At 43.7% G+C, this 26,692-nt stretch overlaps 1 protein-coding gene across 1 annotated transcript in view; it reads right to left on the reverse strand.

Moving 5' to 3' along the window:
• Positions 1 to 22,391, reverse strand: part of USF2 (upstream transcription factor 2, c-fos interacting) — a 243,371-nt gene extending 220,980 nt beyond the window's left edge. Inside the window, exon 1 of the mRNA XM_044080489.1 lies at positions 22,231 to 22,391. The gene's annotated coding sequence lies outside the window, so the exon portion shown is untranslated. The remainder of the gene's footprint in view (positions 1 to 22,230) is intronic.
• Between the last annotated feature and the right edge of the window lie 4,301 nt (positions 22,392 to 26,692).

Consider the following 26,692-nt stretch of genomic DNA (forward strand, 5'->3'; position numbering starts at 1 on the left):
TGCAACGTGTTCCATATTTTTTTCAAAAGTTCAATTCAAAATTACTATTAAAAGTAGGGTCATTTGTGGTGCACTATTTTAAGCCAAATTATCAGTGTGCATATCGTTTTCTCTTTTGTAAATCACTGATTTTTCTTTTACTTTTATAATACATAGCAGCACACAACTGGACTGTATTTTTTAAATAAATGAATATGTAAAAAATTGTTTCTATTTTGTTGGGGGGTGGGGTGACATGCCAGCAGAGTCAAGACAGGAATTTTCCAAATTTTTGACATGCTGAGCCCGAAAGGTTCGCCATCAGCTAGGGAAAACACCCATACAAAATGAGCCTTAGAACTGGATGGCCTCTGTAAGGATGTACTTAGATTCAGAAGGTGTCCCAAGGGCCATGTAGCCTTTGCCTGGATGAGTATGAAATTCTCCTTAAACACGAGGTTGTAAGACAAAGGTGAGAAAATCAGCATCTCTGTCTTTGTGTAAGTCTGGAGTGGGAGATTCCTCTGATGAATACAAGTACTTCCACCTACATTTAGGCAAGTCTGAAAGGAGGACATCAGAGAAGGGAGAAAACCCAGCTCAATCCAGAAACCATCACCACATCCTATGAACATGAGAAGTCTATCCTGGTCAGACGGTGCCAGAGTTTGGGGGTGGTGGTGGAGGATGGCAAGAACAGCAGCACAGAAAGGTTCCTGAGCCAATGCTTGATTTGAGGAAAAGACCCTTGCATGGAAGCCTGCAATGTAGGCATCAGGACTGACAGTAGTTCCAAACCCAAGGTCAAATCCATTAACATTAAGGGAGGAGACAGCAAAACACCCACCCATTCAAGGTCAAAAGCAAACAGATCAGCACCATCCTTGGAACAGAAGAGTCAACCGTGATCCTTGAAGTTAAGGCAAACAGAGTGAATGACAAATGCAGTCTCCAGAGACGGAACACTCAGGCCAAAGGGAATGGGACTAAGAACAGGCTTGACAGATCATGGACATAGACAGAATAACCAGTCACCAAGGATGCCAAGGTCAGAAACAATGATGTCAATGGTAAGGTCAACACTGGGAGCTTCAGATCAAAGACATCTACCCCAAACGGACCATCCACGTTGATGATTTCCAACTCCTGGAATTACGCCTGTGCTCTATTGTATAGCCAGTTTATGTTCTTAGCTCATACCAAAAAAGTAGTCTTACTGTACAGAATACCTGCATACCACTGAGAGCCCCCCATCACCTGTTTAGAAACCTTGCCTCTCTCTCTCTGCCATCTATAAGTTAGTCACTAACCTACTGTCAAAATCTCTCTTAGTTAGCTATGCACTTTGTTTGTGGTTTTCTTTTAACTGTTTTTATCTTACTGCAAATACCTGTGTATACCTTGCTATTACATCTCTTCCTTCTCTGTCTACACCTCTTCTACTTACCTGCTGACTCTCACTGTGTGCTCCTTACTCTTTCCCTCCTGGCCTGCTCATTGTTTCTTGTGGTGACTCTTCCTGGCCCATCCCGCTCCGTTCGCTCTCCTCCCACCTCCCATATAATTTCCTTTATACCTAGCCACCTAATCCCTACCTCCCATAACTCAACCCCTTCCTATCTGCTATAACATCTAAACACCTTACCCTCCCCTACTTATCACTTCATAGTTTAGTCTGCTGCAAATCCTCCTCCTTTCTAGATATCCCTTACTCCCCCTACAGGTTGTTTCACTTAAATTTTACTTCAACTCTCTAACAGGTCCAACAACTTACTTTTCCTAGTTCCTTACCCACTCCTCACTCCATCCCAATCCTACTTCCCCACCTTAGGCTATGGCTTTTGCAACCCTTTCTATTTTCTTCTTGCCTCCATTACTTCTTCTCATTCTGACATCTTGTACTACTCCATTACCACCTCTCCACATAGATCCCACTAATCCCCAACTGTTTCTTATCTCTGCAGTACTCTATTACAATCTCCTCCTCTATCTTTTCCATGAATATCCCTCTGCCTAAAATCAAACTTCCTCCCCCTCACTCTCTAACATATAAAACCAAGACTAAATACTGGACTTGCAACCCATTTAATTTCAAACTTTACCAACTTCATGTAGCCCTGCTTTTATCAGGAGACATGCATCCAAATCCTGGGCCCATCCATCACCCCACCATGCATAACTCTACCTCTCCCAACTTAATAAACTCATCCTCTCCAAACAAACATTTCCTTTTACTCTATAGTTTGTGAAATCCATGCCTGGATAGCCACTGATGTCATCACCCTAACAGGGACTTGGCTAAAAACCCCAAACCTCTGATAAAGACATTCTCCCCCCTGGTTATAATATACTCTGCATAGATTGACAAAACAAAAAAGGGAGTGGCGTTGCCATCCTCTACTCCAACCACCTCACCATTACAAGTATTATGAAACCTATCCCATCCTTTCCTCCTGCTGAACTACTTACAGCTAACCTTAAAATAAATGACCACACCACTATCACAGCAGCAGCCATCTATATTCCTCCAGGAGACAACATTCCTCTGTTCGAAAATATTCTTTCATACTTTTCTCAACACATCCCCAATTAAACTATCCTCCTTGGGAAGATCATCTCAGTAATCCAAACTCTAATATTTATATTAATTTATATGGCTTTACATAGCTAATCTCCCAACCTACACATACAAACAACTCTCACACATCTATTACTCTTATTGACTATCTCCTCAAATACCTTCTCCCTCAAACCTGTACCTACTAGCTACATCAAAACTCTACTCTCTAAATTAAAACCATGCTCAGCATCAGCTGACAATATTCCTTCCACTTTTCTTCTACTAGCAGCTGACTCTCTTGCCCTCCCTGCATCTATCCTAATTAATCGCTCTGTCTCTGAAGTCCCTTCCATCTGGAAACAATGCTACACTCTACCTATACACAAAGGAGGTAACTCCTCTGATATCTCCAACTTTAGACCTATCGCTATCCTCTCCCCTCTCTCTAAAGTACTAGAAAAATGTATTCATAAACAAGTTATGCAGTATCTAATACAGGAAAATCTGCTTACACCCACTCAACATGGCTTCAGACCGAAACATAGCACCACTACAGCTCTATTATCCTTTCACAACACTGTCTCTATAGCCATGGATGAACATAAACTTCTTTCTTGCCTATTCTTAGACCTCTCAAAAGCTTTCGACACGGTCTCACACTCCCTTCTGCTGCACAAACTGAATAACCTCAACTTCTCCTCTGATACTGTTGCATGGTTCTCCAGCTACCTCACTGACATATCTCAATCAGTGAGATGGCACTCTGCACTCTCCCCTCCTCTCCCTGTCAAAATGGGTGTACCTCAAGGGTCTATCCTAGGGCCTTTACTTTTTAATATCTTTACTAATCAGCTCTGTACCTCCTGTCCTCAGTCATCTGTAGTGCAATATGCAGATGACTCTACACTCATCACCACAGCCAACTCTCCCTCTAAGCTACTCAGGCATCTTTTAACTTAGTTGAAACATGGCTCTCCAACAACCAGCTCATCCTTAGCCCTAAAAAAACAAAGTGGTTACTCTTCTTACCTAAAAAGTTAAACAATATCAAACCCTCCTTCTCCATACAGTCCCTTAACACTCCCATTCAGGTAGAATTCAGTACTAAGCTCTTGGGCGTAACCATCGATGATCAGCTTAAATTTGACTTGCATGTTAATAACTGTATCAAAAAGACTCATTCAAAACTAGGGCTCTTTTATCATAACAAGAAATTCCTTACCTCTGAAGCCAAGATTACCCTCTCTCTTACATACCTTCTACCAAGTCTAATGTACAATTCTCAAATTCTCACAAATCTTAATTCAGCACTCTTGGCCAAACTCGAATCTACCTACAACAAGGTAGCTAAATTTGCTGCCCAACAAACCTAAAAATCCCATCACTGTCTCTCTCTAAAACACCTAAACTGGCTTGAATTAACCCTACCAGCTTCTTCTTTCTTGGCTCCAGATCATCCATTCCAGCCTATACCAGCCTTCTTACTGCCCAGCACTATTCCCTCTCATCTCCCATTATTCTGCCTCCAGACCTCTCTGAAGCTCTAACCAAGACCTACTACAAATCTACAAACACTAGTCTAAATTTGGATGCAACATGTACAGCTATCACCCCACTATTGCTGGAATAGGCACCCACTAGAAATCAGGACTCTTACATATCCTAAACAATTTAAGACAGCCACCAAAGAGCACTTTAAAAGTTACTGGTCCTGCCACTGCACTCTCCCTCCTTAACATCCCCTACTTCTCATACCTTAATCTATTTTCTGCCCTTAACTCACTCTTCTCACTAGCTCTCTCTAATCTTTCTGGACTACTCTTTCTACTGTCTTCTAAAATCTATTAAGCAACTTGCCTCAGAGAAACATTCTATTGTAATTGTCTTGCCTTCATGTAACTACATCATGATAAAACTGGGTTTTTGTAACCACTTACCCCAAAAACTATACTCATCTTAATGACATATTTCTTTTTATACATCTTGAAATAGTTATGCTATACTCCTGATTATTGACACTGTAAAAAGTACAGTTTTGTACCTACCATAAATGTAGATGTTCGAGTGTTCACCCTGCTGCAGTCATCACACTTGGGTTAACCTGCCATCAGGCGGTCCCGCAGTCAGCCCGAATTACAAAGTCTTGGTCCGGCGTCGGTTGCTGTCGCTTCTTCCCTGACGTCAGTGTGCCAGGGGTATACAAGAGGCATCAGACGCCATTTTCTTCAGTTTTTCTTGCCCCAGATGTCAGGTGCCCCCAAATGGTAGGCAAAATATATATAATATATATATATATATATATATATATATATATATATATAGCTATATAAAAATAAAACAAAACCCTGAGGTACAAGCAAATACACCACAGAGGTAGTATAGGATAAAGTGGTAGAGATAAGTTCAGCTAGTTCAGAGGGGATGGAGGGAGGGTAACCTGGACTGCAGCAGGGTGAACACTCGAACATCTACATTTATGGTAGGTAAAAAACTGCACTATGTTCATCGTGTTACCCTGCTGCAGTCATCACACTTGGGTTGAATCCCAAAGCTAAGGAGGGGAGGTGGAGTCAAACAGGGTTAGAAGAAGCTAGTAGGCCCTGCAAAACCACAGTGGCAAAACCAGTTCTAGTCTTAGAGTAAAGAGGTAAGTGATGGTGTTTGGTGAAGGAGTGCACTGAACTCCAAGTAGCAGCTTCCAGAATATCCTTGGTTGGCACTCCCCTGAGAAAGGCTGCTGATGTAGCTGTAGCCCTAGTAGAGTGGGACCTAATGTTAGCAGGTACTGGTTTCCCATGATGTGTGTAGCAGAAACGTATGCAATGTCCTATCCATTTAGAAATGGTCTGTTTTGAGATAGCTTTTCCTTGTGATCCTGTAGCATAAGCTACAAAGAGCTGGTCAGTTTTTCTGAAAGCCTTAGTTTTATCCAAGTAGTAATGTAATTGCCTGTGAATGTCCAAAGACTGCAGGAGTCTTTCTCCTTTGTTCTGGGGATTTGGGAAGAAGGTGGGCAAGTGAATGGTTTGGTTTAGGGCCACACTGGATACCACCTTTGGCATAAAGGAAGGATTAGTTCGTAGAGAAACTCTGTCTTGATGGAAAATGAGGAAAGGTTCCACTGCCATTGGTGCTTGTAGCTCTGAGACTCTTCTAGCTGAGGTTATTGCTAGGAGTAGGGCAGTTTTCCATGAAAGAAATTTTAAATCAGTTGAGAAAGCTGGTTCAAAGGGCGGCTGTGTAAGCTTTTCCAGGACAAAGTTGAGATCCCAAGTAGGTGTTGGAGCTCTCCTTGGAGGTCTTAAGTTCTTAGCCCCTCTGAGGTACTGTCTTAGGAGTGGATGTGAAAATAAAGGAGGATCCGTGCTGTAATGAGCTGAAATTGCTGAGGCGTGGATCTTAATAGATGAAAAGGAAAGTCCTTTGTGTAACATCTCAGTTAAATATTGTAGAATCTGAGGAATGTTCAGCTCCAAGGGATTTAGGCCTTTAGCCTGGTTCCAGGCGCAAAATCTTTTCCATTTGTCTGAATAGGTTTTCCTGGTGCTGGGCCCCCTGGCCTCCAGAAGGACATCCATAAAAGCTTTGGATAAAGGTGTTGGCTGGTTGTTTAGGTAATTTGCCATGCAGCCAGGTTTAAAGTCTTGAGCTGGCTGTGTAGAATCAGATTGTCTCGCTGGGTGAGCAGGTGAGGAATTTGTGGCAAAATCCATGGTAGGCCCTGGGCCATGTTCCTTAAAATTGGATACCAATGTTGGCGTGGCCAGTCTGGTGCAACGAGAATCATTTGTGGCCTCTCTAATCTGACTTTCAGCAGTACCTTTGCTAGAAGAGGCAGTGGAGGGAAGGCATATGCTGTTAATGTTTTCCAACTGAATGAGAGGGTGTCCACTTTCCAAGCTAGTGGATGGAAGGTCCTTGTGCAAAATTTTTGAAGTTGGTGGTTGTGGGGGCTTGCAAACAGATCTATGTCTGGGCGTCCCCATTTTTGAGCTATCATTGCAAATACTTGTGGATCTAGTTTCCATTCGTGTGGATCCATGATGTTTCTGCTTAGGTCGTCTGCCAATGTGTTTTTCTTTCCTGGCAGGTATTGTGCTTGTAATTGAACCTGGTAAGACAGTGCAGTGTTCCACAAGGTCATTGCTTGCCTGCATAGAGGGTAGGAATATGTGCCCCCTTGCTTGTTTATGTACCACATAACTGTGGTGTTGTCTGTCCTTATTAGTAGCTGTCCTGGGTGTAGAAGGTCCGTGAAAGCTGTTAGGGCATTCTGCACTACTAGCATTTCTTTTTGATTGATATGCAGGTGTCTCTGATCTGTAGTCCATTTGCCCTGAATGCACTGTCCTACCATGTGTGCTCCCCAGGCATAGTCCGATGCATCTGTTGTCATAGTTTGCCTGGCTGTGGGGTAAGGTGAAAGGCTGACCCTTGTTGAGGTGACATGCCTGTGCCCACCATAGAAACTCCTGTTGAAGGCAGGGAATGAGTGGAATCAAGGTTTCCAAGCTGTGGCTGTGCTGAGTCCATACACTTTTCAGGTACCATTGTAATTTCCTCATATGCAGTTTTGCAAATGGTATTAGTAGCATGCAAGATGCCATGAATCCCAAGGCCTGCAGAATTTTTCTTGCAGGGAGTTGGGTCTTTGTTGCCATTATTTTGAAATATTGAAACAGCTGTCGTTGTTTGTCTGGCGTGAGATAAGCCATCTGGGCCATTGTATTCAAGCTGGCACCCAGGAATATTATGTTTTGTGAGGGCACTAGTTTTGATTTCTTTTCGTTTACCGTGTACCCTAGGCAACTTAGAAGGTGTTTGACAAATGCCAGATGCTGTAAAAGAATGTCCTTGCTTTCTGCTTGAATAAGACAGTTGTCCAGATATGGGTATATTTGAATTCCTCTTTGTTTGCAGTATGCAATTACTGGTGCCAGGCATTTTGTGAAGACACCGGGCGCAGTAGATAAGCCAAAGGGCAGTGCAGAGAATTGATAATGCGTTGAACCTGCAATGAAGCGGAGGTATCTTCTGCAATTTTGTCTGATAGGGACATGCAGGTATGCCTCCTTGAGGTCCAAAGTCACTAGCCAAGCATTCTTGCCCAGCATGGGAAGAAGCTGCTGTAGTGTTAGCATCTTGAATTTTGGTACTTGCAGATAGGTGTTCAGAATTGAAAGATCCAGAATGGGTCTCCATGTTTTGTCCTTTCTTGGAACTAGGAAGAGGTCTTGAGTAAAATCCTTGTCCTTCCTCCTGTGTAGGTACCTGTTGAATGGCTCTCATGTTCATGAGAGCTGTAATTTGTTTTTGTGCCTCTGCCCATTGATTTGGTGGCAGGTTTGGCATTCCTTTGATCCTTGGTAAGGTATGAAAGTGGAATCTGTATCCTTGAGAGGCAATGTTTAGAACCCATTTGTCTTTTGTGATGATGTGCCAGTTGTCTGCAAAAAATGCTAGTTTTCCTCCCAAGGGTGTTGCCAGGAGAGATTTACTTGGTAGTTTGAGGATAGAGTAATTGTCTCTGCCTTCTGCTAGCTTGGGGCCTGTCTTCTTCTCCTTTCTGGGTAGCAGAACCCCATTGGCGAAGTTTGTAAGGGCCCTGTGACGGGCATCTGTATTTGCCCCTCTGTGATCTGTCAGAAGCTGGAAAGGACCAATTTTTTGTTGGCCAATTTCTGCTGAAACGAGGGGGTTGTACCTGCAAGAAATCCTTGAACGTTTGCATATTTTTAGCCTTATCCTCCATTTTCTTTAAAACCTCTTCTGCTTTGACACCAAATAATACATCCTGTTGTAAAGGTGCATCTAATAATTTTGCTTTAACATGGTCAGGGAGGGTTTGCTCTTTTAACCAAGCATGTCTACGAATGACAGAGCCAGTAACAGCTGCTCTACAGGAAGCTTCCGATGAATCAAATCCGCATTGTAAAGTATGCTTGCCCACCTGTTCAGCTGCATGCAACAGATCCTGCATTTCCTTGAATTCAGGCTGTTCTGAATGTGTGCTCATTTATTGTTTTAACTGAGACATCAGGAATTGTTGATATTTCAACATGTGAAACTGGCAATTTATTGCTCTCATAGCCAGAGTTGCAGAGGTGTAGATTTTCTTTCCCCATCTATCTAGGGCTCTGGAATCTCTTTCAGAGGGCACAGGATTTTTAGCCATAGAAGCTTTTGTTCCCTTAGGACCCTGGGATATAGTTTCTGGGTCAGCTACAGGGCTTTTATAAAGGAATTTGTGAGAGTCAGGTACTCTGTAGTATCTGTCTGGTTTGGCTGGAGCAGGAGGTAGAGAGTCTGGATTTAAACTAGACTCCAAGTAGACATCATCCACAATATCTAAAACAGGAGGGATAGCAAGAGGTCTATGCTGGGGTAATAAAAGGAACACTCGGAGCCTTTTCTTAGAATCTGAGTAATCCTGACCTTCCTAGTGGAAATGTTCCCTCATGGTATGTAATGTTTCCCCAAAGGTATAGTCTTCAGGGGGAGATGCTGAGGGAATAGAGTCTTTAGCATCAGAATCCTCATAAGGTGGAAAAGTGTAATCCTGTTCCTCAGAAGAATCTGAGGAGAGAGAAACCTGGTCAGAGGATGCGTAATCCTTCTCTTGTCTTGGTCTTTTATCAGGAGGGGGATGGGAATCCCTGATAAGGGTAATTAAATCTTCAGCCATCTTAAGCATCTGTTTCTTAGGCATGGGGCCTTGAACTGTAGACTGATGAACAGTTTTCTTAGGTTTTAAAGGAGTTTTAAGCTTAGCATAAGATTTAATGGTGAGTGTAGTCGGTCTGAAGACACCTTCTGCAACCGAAGGTGTTTCCTCTGCACCGGTGACTAATTCTGCTCCAGTGTCGGTAGATGGCTGCTTCGGCCTAGTAGACTCCACTTGGGAGTCGGCAGCTGTCTGGGGTTCCAGCTCTGCGGTCGTCAGGGGCTGCATAGGTGCCTCACTGAAAACCGGAGAACCGGCGACAGGCCCAGCTGAGGCCTCGGGGTCTGGCTTATTCCTAGGCTGCCTGTCCTTATCCTTATATTTTTTATGAATTACTGTCGTCGGCTGATCCGACGGCATGATATAATTAAATTTCCTACCAAAGTAATGCCGTGCGAAGTCAAAATGGCGTTTGATAGTGCGTTTATTAAACCTAGCGCAAAACCAACAACCTGTGACGTCATGGTCTGGGCCTAGGCAAGGAATACAACAGGAATGGAAGTCCTTATGAGATATTTGCTTCCCACAAGAAATGCAATTGTTAACTTTTTCTGACATCGGACTGAGGCAAGAAAATGTTCCCCAACAGGGTACTTAGCTTTATTGAAGACTTCGGACTGAAATTTAAATCGAAACTCTCGGGTGTCGGCCGGCCAGCACTTGTGAACTGCTTCTGCTTCGGGCACCACGAGGCAAGAAAGACTGAAGAAAATGGCGTCGGATGCCTCTTATATACCCCTGGCGCACTGACGTCAGGGAAGAAGCGACAGCAACCGACGCCGGACCAGGACTTTGGAATTCGGTCAGACTGCGGGACCGCCTGATGGCAGGATAATCCGAGTGTGATGACTGCAGCAGGGTAACACGATGAACATTATTGTATTGTCACTTAATGCCTTGTAATAATCCTGTAACATTGCTGTTTAGTGCTAATTTCTAATGAAAATTGTATAATATGTTGGAGCTTTTCTCCTTGAGCCTCCGGTGAAAAAGGGCTCTTCGGGCTCAGTCGGACAATCCTGGTCAACAAATGTAAAATAAACAAATAAATAAATAATGACAAAGGGCTAAGGGCTGGCCTTGCTGGAACTGAGGCTCATCAGGAAAACAGTGAGGAACAGTCAGGATTCAGATCTGAAAAGGTAGGATGGGAAGGTGTTCCTGAGTCCGCAATATTAGTAGAGGAAGACATCTGAGACATCATCTGCTGAACAATGAAAGGCTTACCACATCTCTCTTGTGGTTCAGCTGTACGGAAACGTGCCTTTGGGACCAGAATAATGTAGACAGGGGTGGGAGTACAGACTTTAGGCTCAGAGAAAACACAGGATGCACTTTCAGCTCAGGGATGGGTGCTCTTTTCATGGGAAATAACCATGTATATTTTGCCATGGGAGGAGCAGGCTCAACAAGCAGCACCTCATGATTAGGAGCAGGCTTAGAAATAATTATATACAGCATTGGAAACTGCATTCTTACCTACCTCTGACCTTCTCTTGTAAATGGCAGAAGAAACCTAATGTAGCAACTATAGCTAACGCAGAAAAGACTCAGAATGCAAGAAGAAACAAAAAAGGAATTAATTAATGTGAAACAGTCTAGAAACAACCAACCTGCAAACCAGGTTCTGAATCAACCAATCTACAAACCAGGTTCTGAAACAAAGAAAAAGGAAAACAAAAACACTTCTCAAAAACTGAAAATATGTGGGTCTGCAACTTGGGCTGTTGATAATGGCAATGACTTTGATGGCTAAAGAGATCTAAAGTGGGGTCTTTAGGTGTTGAGGTTTATAAGTAAAAGGGAAGGGGCTAACAGGGCCTGAGAACATTTTTAGCATCCACGCCATTGTAAGTCTTGATGGTCTTTAGTCCTTGTACGGATGGAAATGAAACCCTCAAGTACAGATCTAGAAAGAGGTGGGACTTGAATTCTTGGTGTCATTTTCAAAGAAAGGCACCCGGTTTAGTCTCTCCGAGTAGTGCAATATGGGTCTCTCTTAAAACTGTGCACAGACCTCTTTCAGGAAAACAAACTAAGACCACTAAAATGTGGAAATCCATCGGCACCTCTACAACTCATTTTTAGTGGTGGTGGTGGTGCAACCCCTCCGCCTTTCCAAAAGCAGCCATAGACAGATGGCTGCTGGGCTGGTACTGTCGTCCTTCGCAGGTTCATGGGTTCACAGGACATTACTAGGCTAATGGCTTAAGAGCCCTAAAAAGCCAAGACAATATAACCCAACTTTACTGAATATATGGCCCCCAGGGGCAACAGGATGACATGAGTTTTTGCCTATGCCTTGAGTATCTTACAGAGTGCCCCTAAACATAAGGGACAAAGGCATTACCACAGGTGTGAATTTGTGATTCCCCATCCATTAATCAAAACTGCATTTGAAAAGGTCCAGGGAAAGGCTCTGCTTAACATGAATAGGAAGCCTATTCTAAAGAAAGGGCAATCTCTGACACACACATCTGCCTCTCCAGCATGATTTGTTTGAATTGCTGACTAAGGTTAGATCTTCAGATCAGGAGACCCTCATGCTGTGACTTGCAGATGTGTAGCAGCACCATCAGAGCTGAATTTGTGAGTGCCTTGTAGGTCAGATATAGGTCACCCCTTAAAAGTCAATAGGAGAGAGCGTACAAGGATAGGGCTTTTAGTCTAGCCACATAGGACATGTTGTTCACACCCTGTATTTTCTTTGGGAGGAGCCTCTGAGGTCACTCCAGCTGCTGTAAGCACTTGTACATGCCAAATAGTGCACTGAACTCAATTATTGGTCATTGGACAGAGTACTGTCGGACTATAACTTCCTTGGATCTGAATGCCTTACCTTTACTTACAAGTTCTGCCACATATGACTTTCTCATCACTGTTGACACATGGCAGTCAATGTCCCAGACTACTATGTACCTGTGTACCTAGATCTCTCACCATTGATTCTACTCTTAGGGGTGTGCTATTGATGATGTAATTTGCAGGGGTATTTGATTTCCCAAAGAGTATGATAATGCATTGTTTTGCATTTAGTTTCAAACCATGGTGCTAGCACCAATCATTTATCTGATCTAGACCCTTGTGAAGGATATCTGCATCATTGGGGGGAGTCCGTGATTGCCCCCAGCTTGCAGTCTTCGGCAAACTGTCATCCAGAGGCCTTCCACATTAGCCTTGACTTCAGAAAAGTATATTCCAAACAGTAGTGGTCCCAGCACTGAGCCCTGTGGCACACCACTCATCACTGGCCTCTTGCTGGATCGGGATTCACACATTTTTGCCACACGTGTCCCGTCAGTGAGCTAACTGGCTATCCATCTGGCAATATAGGAATTTATGCATAGTTTTGCAAGTTTATTTATAACATCTGACTGGGGAATTGTGCCAAATGTCTTGGCCAGGTTAAGGTAGGAGGTATGTACTGTTTTACCCTCATCCATGGCCTTAGGGACTCTCAAAGAAAGCCACCAGACTAATTAGGCATGACCTGCCTTTGACAAAGCAGAACTGGGTTAGGTCCAATGTTTGCAGGTTTCATATGTTATTTATCAGATCTATGATCATTCTTTCCATGGCCTTGCATATAAGACTAGTCAAACTTATAGGTCTCTAACTTCCTGGTTCGATAGACAGTCCCCCTTTTATGCAGAGGGATGGCTGTTGCTGTCCTTCCCTTTGTTGGGACAAAGCCAGTCCCAGAGAACATGGTTAAATAGAGATTCTAATGGACCTGATAAGGCCTGATTTCAGCAATTTAAGAGGCAACCCGATATACTGTCAGGCCCACTGAAGCTGTGTTTTCAACTTTACAGAGAGCAGTGGCTACCTCTTTGGTGATAATTGACAGTAAAGTGGTGGAGGATATTTTTTTGGGGGGGCTGGGGGTGATGGGGAATAAGATTAAGCACTAAGCAGAATCACACCCTGCACCTCGTGCTTATGAAGCTGAGATCTACACCATCAGTCCTTGACTGCTCCTATTTGGCATTTACTTTGCAGAAGTCAAGGCCAATGTCAGTGGTCTCTGACTGACTAAATTTGCAGATGATTGCAAATTAGTAGCTGTCACTGAATCGCACACTGACACAAATGTTCTCCAGGAGGGGCTGACAAAGACAAACAACTGGTGTCAGAGTCATGGACTAAAAACTAAATGCCAAGAAATGCAAAATAGTATCCTTTGGGAAGTCATCCATCCCTGGTAACGAACACATTGACAACACAACTTTTAGAGTTGACCCAGTAGTCAGGGATTAGTAGCACAAAGATAGTAATCTAGCCTTTGATCATCATGTGTCTACAGTGGTGAGGGGAAATCATTCTATGTTGCACAACATGTAAACAAAGGTATGTTATCCAAGTCCAAGGAAGTCATTGTTCCACTATATTTGGCATGCATCAGACCTATCATTTAGTACAATGTCCCCTTTGGTATGTACCTAACTATGCATATCCAACAACTGGAAAGTCTACAGAGGTTCCTCACTAAAAAATACAGGCCATAAGTAATATGCCCTATACAAACTGCCTCAGGGCTCTATCCCTGTATTCAGTCTCCTACAGGATTTTGAGGGGAGATCTATGCCTGGCAGACAGGGCATTGTCAGACCCTACTCTAATGGAACTTCTGCAATCCACAAAACAAACAGTACCAGAGTTACCTGTTCTAAAGACTTAAACCTTGCCTGTGACACAAACAGGACCTGCTGGAGAGAGAGGTATGTATCCCGGAGACTACCCAGTCTATGGAACATACTCCCCATCCATGTAAAGCAGAATTCAAGTGCAACTTTGGCACCCAAAACAAGTAACCTGTAAATGGTTAATCTCCCAGGCCCATGCTTACACTTATATCAAGGATATCAGAGCTCTTCAGATATTTGGGATGCATGGTTAGGCTTAAAAAGGCCCTTGTGGTTGTTAGCCTAGTAAACACCTACAAACCTAAGAACCATTATGTCATCCTCTTATTTACAAAATAAAGAATCCCTACTCTTTTTGAAAGGAGCCATGGGATCTCTTACATCCACCTGAGCTACCACCAACTCAAGCAGATTGGGTCTCGGTTTAATGTCTCATTCAAAGAATGACACATTCAGGAGTTCAACAACCCCATTATGCTGCACTCAAGTGACAGTATTTTAATTACCTGGTGTGGGAATAGAACTCTCAGCCTTCTATGCCAAAGGTGAATGTGCTACCTATTGCTCCACTGATACTGCTGTCCCTCTTAGGTGACATGAATGGAAATAAAGAAGGCAAGGGGGCAGGACTCTGGGAAGCCTGGAGCTTTTCTTAGTCTTAATCTTTGAAAAGTCTTCTTCTAGGAGACATGACTACATCTAAAGAATTAGAAAAAGAGGGTTTATAGTGGTCCTGCACAATGGAGAGGACACTTGGCTCTCCCAGACATTTATCTACTTGTTGCCAAATAGATTGGCAGGATAAAACCTTTGCAACCAAAGTGGCATTCAAAATAAACTGCTCAAGTTCTATCTCACCCAAGCCACCTTAAAAAGTGCTCACTCAAGCCTAGCCCTAGCCATAATGTCAATACAGCAAAAATAATAGTGAGCCACACGGAAACCCACTCTGGATGTCAGCCAGCACATCTCATTCATTCTCCTCCTCTGCAGATTCCAACCACACTGCTTCACATGCCCTAGTCCCAGCTAAGAGGAAAACAGACTTCCTCCTTTTATCAGCTATAGCACAGATGAGTTGGCATGTTACTAATATGCAAGGGGGTCCGGCATGAGACAGGAAGGCACCAAGTAATAGGAGTCTGATGTGAAAGACACACTAGCAAGTTGTGGCTAAGGAAAACAAGCTAACTACATAATGTATTCCCTTTTCCCTAGGAGTGCAATCTTGCATGAATTCACATGAATAGATCACACCAGACATCAAACATACATGTAAGGTCAGATTCCTAAACAACAGTCTCTGGTACCAGCACCAAAACACCTCACTGGCTTGCAATTACTTGAGCCATCCAACCATGATCAGGCCTAGGATAGGGGGTGCTGAAGAGAACAGTTCTACGTCTTGCAGCCACTGACAACCAGTTGGGTCATAGGCTGCTCCCTAGAATAGGATGTGCCACAGGTATGCTCTGAATGGAAAAACGAGGAATGGGTGCCTGGGATACAATCCCCAAAAGGGAGATTCAGATATTACCTCTCGAGGCCAATATCATCCATCAAACTGGAAGACCAGAGGGAATTCAAGCCTCACTAGTCAAAGACAAACTCTTTACATATATGGACTACAGGATGACACAAGAAATGGACTTAACTCTAGATCTTGACGCATACTTTTCCATTTCTCCATCTTCTGATGGTGATCTGGATGAAATCTAGCTGTGCATGGGACCCTCATGCCAATCCCCATGAAAGAGGAACTGTCGCTATTCCCATGAAGCAAAGAAGGTAATACACTCTTGCTGCAAAGTACAGTTGTGTACACTTACCATAAATGTAGATGTTCCAGTGTCTTCACTGTTGGGTTCTTCCTGCCGGTAGGCAGCCCTTGGTCGGCCAGAATCCCAAAGTCTGGGTCCGGCGTAGGCTGTTCAGTCATGCTCCCTGACGTCAGAGCGTCAGGAGTACAAAGCTGCCAGCTGCCATGTTCTCCAGTTTTTCTTGCCCCAGATGTCAGGTGCCCACAAATGAAGGCTAATAGTACAACAAAAATGTAACATACAACAAACTCCATACCCTGTAGCAAATACACCTCAGAAGAAGGGTGAAGTAGGAAACCACAGTAATGAAAGTATAAGAGGGGACAGGAGGGTGGGTAACCCAGACTGCAACAGTGAAGACACTCGAACATCTACATTTATGGTAAGTGTACACAACTGTACTATGTTCATCGTGTTTCACTGTTGCAGTCATCACTGTAGGGTTGAATCCCAAAGCTGAGATAGAGGGTGGTGGTTATAGAGTAGAAGGGGCGGCTAGAAGGCCCTGCAAGACTGCAGAAGCAAAGCCTGCCCTAGACAGAGTAAAGAGGGAGATTATAGTACTTAGAGAAACTATGCACTGAACTCCAAGTTGCAGCTTCCAAAATATCTTTGGTAGGTACTCCCCTGAGAAAGGCAGCTGAAGTAGCAGCAGCTCTGGTAGAGTGAGTCCTAATTTTTCCTGGGATTTGCTTTCCATGATGAGAGTAACAAAATCTGATTCCATGAGCAATCCATTTAGAAATGGTCTGTTTTGAAATAGCTTTGCCTTGGGAATTTGTTGCATAAGAAACAAACAGTTGCTATGTTTTCCTGATATCCTTGGTTCTGTCCAGGTAAAAACAAAGTTGCCTATTAACATCCAAGGAATGCAAGATCCTTTCCCCTTTATTTTGTGGATAAGTGAAAAAAGTTGGCAGGTGAATAGTTTGATTTAAAGCCACTTTGGAAACCACTTTAGGCATGAAAGTAGGATTAGTCCTTAAAGACACCCTATCTTGGTGAAAAATAATATAAGGTTCCACAGCCATGAGAGCTTGTAACTCCGAGACTCTCCTGGCTGAGGGCAAAGCCAGTAGGACAGCTGTTTTCCATGACAAATACTTAATATCAGATGTGGCAGCAGGCCCAAAAGGAGGCAGAGTGAGTTTTTCTAGAACATAGTTGAGGTCCCAGGCAGGTATGGGTGGTGTCCTAGGGGGCCTTAAATTCTTTGCTCCTCTGAGATATCGTTTCAGAAGTGGATGCGAAAAGATTGGAGGATCTGTACTGTAACGTGCAGAGATAGCAGAGGCATGTATTTTTATGGAGGAGAAGGATAAACCCTTATGTAGCATGTCTGTCAGGTAATGTAAAATCAATGGGATATTAGGAATGAGAGGATCCGAATCCTGAGCATGCATCCAGGTGCAAAATCTCTTCCATTTACCTGCATAAGATTTTCTAGTGCTAGGCCGTCTGGCTTCTAAGATGACATCCATGACCTGTTTGGGAAGGGTAGGATTAATCATAGACCCTGAATTCGCCAGGCTGCCAGGCTGAGAGTTTTGATATGAGAGCGCAGAACCTGGCCCTGGTGTTGTGACAAAAGATTTGGAATCTGAGGTAAAATCCAAGGAGGCTCCTGGGATAGATTCATCAGTGTTGAGTACCAAAATTGACGAGGCCAATTTGGGGCCAGTAAAATCATCTTGGGTTTGTCCTGCTTGATCTTTAATAACACCCGTGGAAGAAGAGGTAGTGGAGGAAAAGCATACCCCAAGAGGTTTCTCCAACTGAATGAGAGTGCATCTACTTTCCATGCTAGTTTGTGAAATGTCCTTGTGCAAAAAATCTGTAACTGGTGGTTGAGGGGGGATGCAAACAGATCTACGTCCGGGCAGCCTCAGGTTCTGTAATCATCTTGAATATTTGGGTGTCTAGCATCCACTCGTGTGGGTCTGACAGGTTCCTGCTCAGGCTGTCTGCCAGAATATTTTGATTCCCTGGCAGGAACTGAGCTTGTAGATCCACTTTGCAAGCTAGAGCTGTGTTCCATAGAGTCATGGCTAGTCTGCAAAGGGGGTAGGAGTGTGAACCCCCTTGCTTGTTTATGTACCACATAACTGTGGTGTTGTCTGTCCGTATCAGTAGTTGTCCTGGGTGTATTAAATCCCTGAAAGCCAAGAGGGCATTCTGTACAGCTAACATCTCCTTTAAATTGATATGTAGGTGCTTCTGATCCTCTGTCCAAAAACCTTGCAGGCCTTTCCCCTGCAAGTGGGCTCCCCATGCATAATCCGAGGCGCCCGTGGTTAACACTTGGCTGGCTGGAGGCAGACTGAAGGCTTTCCCTTTGTTGTGAAGACATGCCATGGTCCACCAATGGAATTCGTTTTGTAGGCAAGGCAAGACAGCAATCTGTGTGTCTAGACTGTGGCAATGCTGGGACCATACACTTTTAGGTACCATTGTATTTTTCTCATATGTGGTCTTGCATTTGGTATGAGAAGGATGCAGGAGGCCATGTAACCCAAAGCCTGCAGGAATTTCCTTGCAGTTAGCCGAGACATTAACGTCAAGATTTTGAAAATTGAAGCCAGCTGTAGTTGTTTTTCGGATGTCAGGAATGCCATCTGGGTTGTTGTGTTTAGAAGAGCACCCAGAAAGGTTATCTGTTGTGTGGGTGTCAAATTTGACTTTATGTTCACAGTGAATCCCAGGTACTGGAGTAGATTTTGAACAAATTCCAGGTGCTGGAGTAAGACCTCCTTGCTGTCTGCTTAAATAAGGCAGTCGTCCAGATAAGGGTAAATTTGAATTCCCTTGAGTCTGCAATAAGCTACTACTGGTGCCAGGCACTTGGTGAAGACCCTGGGCGCAGTAGACAAGCCAAAGGGCAGCGCAGAGAATTGGTAATGTTTCAAGCAGGCCTTGAATCTGAGGTATTTTCTGCACTCCTGTCCGATAGGGATGTGTAGGTAAGCCTCCTTTAAATCCAATGTCACCATCCAAGCATTTTTGCTCAACATTGGCAGGAGCTGCTGCAGAGTAAGCATCTTGAACTTTGGTATCTCCAGGAAAGTATTTAAGACGGACAGATCCAGGATGGGTCTCCATGAATTTTGTTTTCTGGGAACTAGAAAGAGCCTTGAGTAAAAGCCTTGTCCCGTCTCTGATTGTGGAACGAGTTCTATGGCCCTCATAGCCATGAAGGATCCCACCTGGTTTAATGCCTCTGCCCATTGGTGTTTTGGCAGGTCTGGCCACCCATTTGGTCTTGGCAAGGTATGAAAGTGGAATTTGTAACCTCTTGAAACTACATCCAGAACCCACTTGTCTTGGGTTAAGTCCAATTTTGTTGAAAAAGAGAGTGTTTTCCCCCTAGAGGGGCTTCCAGGAGAGAAGTTCCTGGAGCCATGCAGGGGGAGTCATTGAGCCTGGGGGTGGAAGCACTCCACTGTCTAGGTCTGTAAGAGGTCTGTGCTTGGGTCCTCCCTCTGGAGCACCTATATCTACCCCTCTGAGGCCTGTCCAAGCTGGGAAAGGACCAATTTTTAGTTGGCCAATTTCTGCTAAATCTTGGGGGCTGAACTTGTAAGAAATCCTTAACCGCTTGCATGGATTTTGCCTTATCCTCCATTTTCTTTATCACCTCTTCAGCCTTAGACCCAAATAAAACATTATGCTGAACAGGAGCATCTAGTAACTTTGCTTTCACTTGATCAGGTAAGTTCATGCCTTCTAATGACTGTGCCAGTGGCAGCCGCCCTGCATGAAGCCTCCAAGGCATCAAAACCACAGTGTAAGCCATGCTTCCCCACTTGCTCAATAGCATGCATCAAATTGTGTAATTCCTTATTATCTGCACAAGCATAAATAGTACCTAGCTTTTGTTTCATAACAGACAGCAGGAATTGCTGACATTTTAGCATATGAAATTGACAATTTAAAGCCCTAATAGATAAAGTAGCAGAAGTGTACACTTTTTTGCCCCATCTCTCCAAAGCTCTAGAATCCTTATCTGTCGGAATAGGGTTTTTAGCAGAGGCGGCCTTAACACCCTTAGGACCCCGAGAAATGGTCTCTGGATCAGCAGCAGGATTTTTGAAAAGGAACTGGTGGGAGACAGGGACCCTGTAATATCTGTCGGGCATAGCAGGGGCTGGAGGAAAGGAGGAGTCAAATTAGCCTCAGAAAAGGCATCATCCACAATATCCAAAATAGAGGAATAGCCAGGGGTCTATGTTGGGGAAGAAGGAAATCCCTAAGCCTTCTCTTAGATTCAGAGTACTCCTGTCCTTCCCAGTGAAAATGTTCCCTCATGTCATGTAAAGTTTCCCCAAAAGAAAAATCCTCAGGGGGAGAAGCTAATGGAATGGATTCCTCAGCATCAGAATCCTCATAAGGAGGGAAAGTATATTCCTGGTCAGAGGAAGACACTGAAGAAATAGATGCCTGATCAGAGGATTCATAATCCAATTCTTGCCTTGGCCTTTTGTCTGGAGGGGGATGTGAAGCCCTAATCATGGTTAGGTAAGTCCTCCACCATTTTAAGCAGCTGTTTCTGAGATTTGGGTCCCGGATCAGAAGAGGCCTGGGCTGGTGTCCTTGATTTAGAAGGAGTCTTTGGCGTTGCCTTTATCAGAAGCTGTGTAGGCCTGAAAACCTCCTCGGAAGCTGGTACCTGCACAGCGGCTCCGGACCCATCCGAGGGAGCATTGTCCAAAGGTCCTGCAGCTGGAGTACTCAAAGGCCTAGTAGGCTCCTCGTGGGAGTCCGTTTCGGCAATCGGTTCTGAAATGGCCGACGACAGGGGCTGCGAAAGCGCCTCACTGACGACGGCCGAACCTGTAGCTGGCTCTGCTTGTAAACAGTCGTCTGATTTGGACCTCGGAGGCCTGTCCTTACCCTTGCGTTGTTTGTGAACTCCGGTAGTCGGAAGCGTGTCCGACGACATTTTATAATTAAATCGCCTGCCAAAGTAGTGAAAAGCAAAATCGTACCTCCGCTTAATAGTACGTTGGTTAAATCTAGCATAAAACTGACAACTAGCTACGTCATGGTCAGGGCCTAAACAAGGAATACAGTAAGAGTGGAAATCCTTATGAGGTATTTGCTTCCCACAAGAAATACAATTATTAACTGTTTTTGACATCGGACTGGAGCAAGAAAAAAGTTTCCCCAGCGGGGTACTTAGCTTTGAGAAGAAGAAGTAAATCTTCGGACTGAAGCACAAAAAAAAAATATATCAGTAGTCAGCCGACCGGCACTTGTGAACTGCTTCCACCGCACGAGAAGAAAGACTGGAGAACATGGCGTCGGCTGGCAGCTTTGTACTCCTGACGCTCTGACATCAGGGAGCATGAATGAACAGCCGACGCCGGACCCAGACTTTGGGATTCTGGCCAACCAAGGGCTGCCTGCTGGCAGGAAGAACCCTACAGTGATGACTGCAACAGTGAAACACGATGAACATCTGCAAGACCCCAATCAACTCAACTGTCAGTTTCCCTACCTGCATGCAAATAATCTATTCATTCCTCCATGTGGGGTAACAGCCAGGCCCACTGGTTCCCTGACCTATGAGATAGATGTAGCAACCCATACATACCCTGAAAGTGAGAAATGTCAGCTAAGGAGAAGGTCAGTGTGCCGAGCTGTAATCCTCCTCATACTTGGCTTAATTCCTCAACATAAAAGCCTCCTGACTACATGCAGCCAGAGTTACTTAGCAACCCCTACATTACTAGATAGAGACCTCTACTTGTGTATGGGTGTCTGACAGAGTCAAGCAGACTCTCTCACCCCCAGGATAGGTCGGCCAGCAAATACTGCTCATTGCCATCCCCCAACTCTTCTAGCTTTTCGTGCCACTACTCTTACCCAGTTATGCAGTCAGGACATTATCCCTCGACATCACAGAGGTGGGCGAGGTAAATCGCACTGTTTTGTCTACTGCTCGCCTGGTTAATTTGACGTCTACAGCTCCCTTTCATTTTACAGCCATAAGGATAGTTAGCAAGTTTCATTTTACACGCACAGAACACTTTGCAGATGAAAGTGAGGCTCAAGAAATGAATTGCACAAATGACAGAAAATAATTTGCTAGCACAGGAGCTTAGTGTACCCCCCTTAAGCGAAGAGTTACATTGCAGTAAGTGCCAGTTTCTGGCACACATTTCCCAAATAATGACACCTCAGAATAAACAAACAATACACACACAAACAATAATTATATATATATATATATATATATACACACACACACATACACAAAATATTATGTATATTTTAATTTAACTGGTAGCTAACATAAAGGTAGATACAACAAAAAGGTTCCCGATATTTTTTATTAATTAATTTTACTATGCTCTATTCAGTATACAGCATGCTACCAAATAAATTGACAAGCATACCTTAAAATTTAATCTCTGTGTTACAATTTACACGTTACAGAACTAATCAAGAGAATAACTACAAAAAGAAAAAGACAGTGGTAGTACAAGAAGCATTTCGCACCTCCTGCTTGTGCTAACGAGGGATCCGTTGTTTGTACAGAAACTGTTGCTGCTGCATCGTTGACTGTGGAAGCAGGGAAATAGGCAAACCTTGCTTCCCCACTCACCGCATCTGTTGCCGGGCTACCACCATTGCTGAATGGGTTCTGTATGACAGCCTAAGGTACAACCAAAAGAAAAGATGATCAAATTTAAAATAGTTATCACACTGCAGCATTCATAAAAATCACTTACATTTCAGTGCAGATCACTTTTCAGACATCTTAAAAAGGCATCCTTATGTATGTCATTTCCAACAAACTGTACTACTAAAAGCTTTTGCTCAAAAAGCATCCCATGTACAGTGAACTACTTAGTCATAATGACCTGGCAATGAATAACTACACATGTTAAATTAGCAAAATGCACTTGGTAGTCTGTGAAGAGTACATTTCTAGCGATACACACTGCCTACATTTACATGAATACATGCAGCTACTTCAACATTTTTGTACTTCTTCCATGCCCTCTCATGTAAATGTTTTTAAAACTCGAGCCCTCATGCTTGTACATACACTGCCCTGTCTGACACACTTTGTATAGGGACTGAAGGGAACTCAAGTCCCCCACTGATGCCTTTTTTCAAGTATATGTAAAGGGACGGCACTTACAAGGCTGTAACATATTGAATTAGAAGTTTACAGGACAGACTATAGCAAAAAAGTACAGTTGTGTACACTTACCATAAATGTAGATGTTCAAGTGTATTCACTGTTGCAGTCATCACACTTGGGTTATCCTGCCAGGGGTAGCCCTCAAGTCGGCCCAAATACCAGAGGCTTAGTATTTCTGCGTCGGTTGCTGTCGCTCCAGGACTGACATCAGGTTGTCAGTGGAATAAAATCAGGCAGCCGACGACATTACATCCGTTTTTCTTGCCCAAACTGTCAGGAGCCCCCAAATAGGGAGCTAGGTTATGGTGGAAGAACACCACCAGTAGAAAGTAAATAACAAATATTCCCTGTAAGGAGTGAAGAAGAGAGAGAGAGAGAGAGAGAGAGACAAACAAGGGGGATGGAGGGTGGGAAAAGTACAGTTGTGTACCTACCATAAATGTAGATTTTCGAGTGTATTCACTGTTGCAGTCATTACTCTTGCGTTATCCTGCTGGCAGACTTCCCTCAGTCGGCCAGAATTCCAAAGTCGAGCTCCGGCGTCAGTTGCTGTCGCCTCTTCCCTGACATCAGTGCGCCAGGGGTATAAAAGATGCAGCAGACGCCATTTTCTTTAGTTTTTCTTGCCCCAGATGTCAGGTGCCCCCAAATTGGTAGGCATAAAAGTATGCCAATAAAAATGCATGCGCAAAAATAACATTTCCTTCATCTACAAGCAAATACACCAAAAAGGTTGTATAGGATAGAGAAGCGCAGAAAAGTCCCAGCAAAGAAAAGGGGGATGGTGGGTGGGTAACCTGGACTGCAACAGTGAATACACTCGAACATCTACACTTATGGTACGTACACAACTGTACTATGTTCATCGTGTTTCACTGTTGCAGTCATTACTCTTGGGTTGAATCCCAAAGCTGAGGATGGGTGGCTGGGCTAAATAGGATTAGGAGAGGCTATGAAGCCCTGCAGAACTGCAGTGGCAAAGCCTGCTCTGGAATTAGAGTAAAGAGATAAGTGGTAGTGCTTTGTGAAGGTGTGCACTGAACTCCAGGTTGCAGCCTCTAAGATATCTTTGGTTGGTACTCCTCTGAGGAAGGCTGCTGAAGTGGCTGCTGCTCTGGTGGAATGAGGCCTAATGCCCTTAGGCACTGATTTGCCATGCTGAGAATAGCAGAAACGGATGCAATGGCCTATCCATTTAGAAACCATCCGTTTTGAGATGGCCTTTCCTTGTGATCCTGCAGCATATGACACAAAGTCGCTCAGTCTTATTGAAAGCTTTAGTTCTGTCCAAGTAGAAGCATAACTGCCTGTGTATGTCCAAAGAATGCAGAATTTTCTCACCCTTGTTCTGTGGATTTGGATAAAAGGTAGGCAAGTGAATGGTTTGGTTGAGGGCCACACTGGACACCACCTTATGCATAAATGTAGGGTTTGTCCTCAGAGAAACCCTGTCTGGATGAAAAATGATGAAAGGTTCCACAGCCAAGAATGCTTGCAACTCCGAGACTCGCCTTGCAGAGGTTAATGCTAGGAGCAGAGCTGTTTTCCAGGATAAGAATTTTATATCTGCTGTTGATGCTGGCTCGAAAGGAGGCAGTGTGAGTTTTTCCAAAACATAATTGAGGTCCCAGGCCGGAATTGGTGCTCTCCTTGGAGGCCTAATGTTTTTGGCCCCTCTGAGGTACTGCCTTATTAAAGGCTGAGAAAAGATAGGTGGTTCCGAATTGTAATGGGCTGAAATTGCAGAGGCATGAATTTTAATTGATGAGAAAGAAAGGCCTTTGTTCAGCATCTCAGTTAGGTATTGTAAAATCTGAGGGATATTTGGTACACACGTGTCGATGCCTTGTTCCTGGTTCCAAGCACAGAATCTCTTCCATTTTTCTGCATAAGATTTTCTGGTACTGGGCCTCCTGGCCTCCAAGATAACATCCATAACAGCTTTTGAAAGAGGAGTGTTCTGAATGGCTACATTATCCGCCATGCTGCCAGATTTAAGGTCCTGAGTTGGCTGAGCAGGATCTGATTGTTTTGTTGGGTCAGCAAGTGAGACTTTTGAGGCAATCCATGCTTGACCTTGAGATAAGCTCTTTAGGATTGGGTACCAGTGCTGGCATGGCCAGTCTGGTGCAATCAGTATAATTTTTGGCTTCTCTTGTCTGACCTTTAGGAGTACCCTGGGAAGGAGAGCCAGTGGAGGAAAGGTATATACTGTTAGATTTTTCCAGCTGAAGGATAGGGTGTCCACTTTCCATGCTTGCTTGTGATAAATCCTTGTGCAAAATCTCTGCAATTGGCAGTTGTGAGGGGAGGCAAATAGATCTATGTCCGGGCATCCCCATTTCCTTATCATGCTGAAGACTTGTGGATCCAGTTTCCATTCATGGGGATCCATGAGGTTTCTGCTTAGTTCGTCTGCCAGAGTATTTGTTTTTCCTGGAAGGAATTGTGCTTACAGGTGAACTTGAAAAGCCAATGCTGTGTCCCATAAGGTCATTGCTTGTCTGCAGAGGGGGGTAGGAGTGTGTACCTCCCTGCTTGTTTATGTACCACATGACCGTAGTGTTGTCTGTCCATCAGTAACTGTCCTGGATGAAGTAGGTCCTTGAAAGCTGTCAGGGCATTTTGAACAGCTAACATCTCTTTTTGATTGATGTGAAGATGCATCTGGTTTGCAGGCCATGTGCCCTGAATACATTTTCCTGCCATATGAGCCCCCCAAGCATAATCTGATGCATCCGTTGTCAGTGTGTGTCTGACTGTGGGTAAACTGAATGACAGACCCTTGTTGGGGTGGCAGGCTTCTGCCCACCATCGAAACTCCTGTTGCAGGCAGGGACGAGTGCAATTACTGTCTCCAGGCTGAGGCAATGCTGAGCCCAAACACTTGTTAGATACCATTGTAGCTTCCTCATATGCAGTCTGGCATATGGAATTAGCAGAATGCAGGATACCATGAAAACCAAGGCCTACAGGATTTTCCTTGCAGATAAGTGGGTTTTTGTTGCCAATTTCTTGAAGCAAGTAGTCCGTTGCTTTTGTCTGGCATGAGATAAGCCATCTGGCCAGTTATATTTAAGCCAACCAAACAGCAAAAAACGAATATAAACGAACCAAACAGAGACTGGAAAAGCTGCAACACTTTATGCTGGTACCTCGGCTAGATGCCTTCAAAGGAATAAATGCATTAATGCTTGTTGCACCTTATATACTGTGTAACACCAATTAATGTAATTGAATAATCACAACTTGATTGACCCACAGAATTTAAAGAGACACAATTTGAAAGCATGTATAAAAAACATAAATAATATGAATACATGCCACAAATAACACTGTAAATGTATACAACAAATTTGTGCAAAAAAGTGTGTACCAAAAACACCTGAAATAACACCTAAAAAACTTACATACTACATAAATATAAAAATATATAATTCATATAGTAAGATTGACTTCTAAGTTCATACCCCTAGGTTTCAAAGTACTGAATTTCAAAATAAACCTACTTTCTAATTTCATTAGATTCTGTACACACTTTTTTGCACAAATTTGTTGTATACATTTACAATATTAAGCCTCTGGTATTCGGGCCGATTGAGGGCTACCCCTGGCAGGATAACCCAAGTGTGAGGACTGCAACAGTGAAACACAAAGAACATCAGGGATATTCAGCGGAAGAAATATAACACCTACTGCAGAGTTTCCTCTTTATTATCAGATAAAATAATGCTACTAAAAAATCTATACCACATTATTTCACAGGGACCTCTGCAGTGAGCACAGCACGAGTAGAGTCTCAAGCAGATA

Source organism: Protopterus annectens, chromosome 8.part0 (genome assembly GCF_019279795.1).
Source record: "Protopterus annectens isolate FY-2018-M chromosome 8.part0, PAN1.0, whole genome shotgun sequence".
Taxonomy (NCBI): domain Eukaryota; kingdom Metazoa; phylum Chordata; order Ceratodontiformes; family Protopteridae; genus Protopterus; species Protopterus annectens.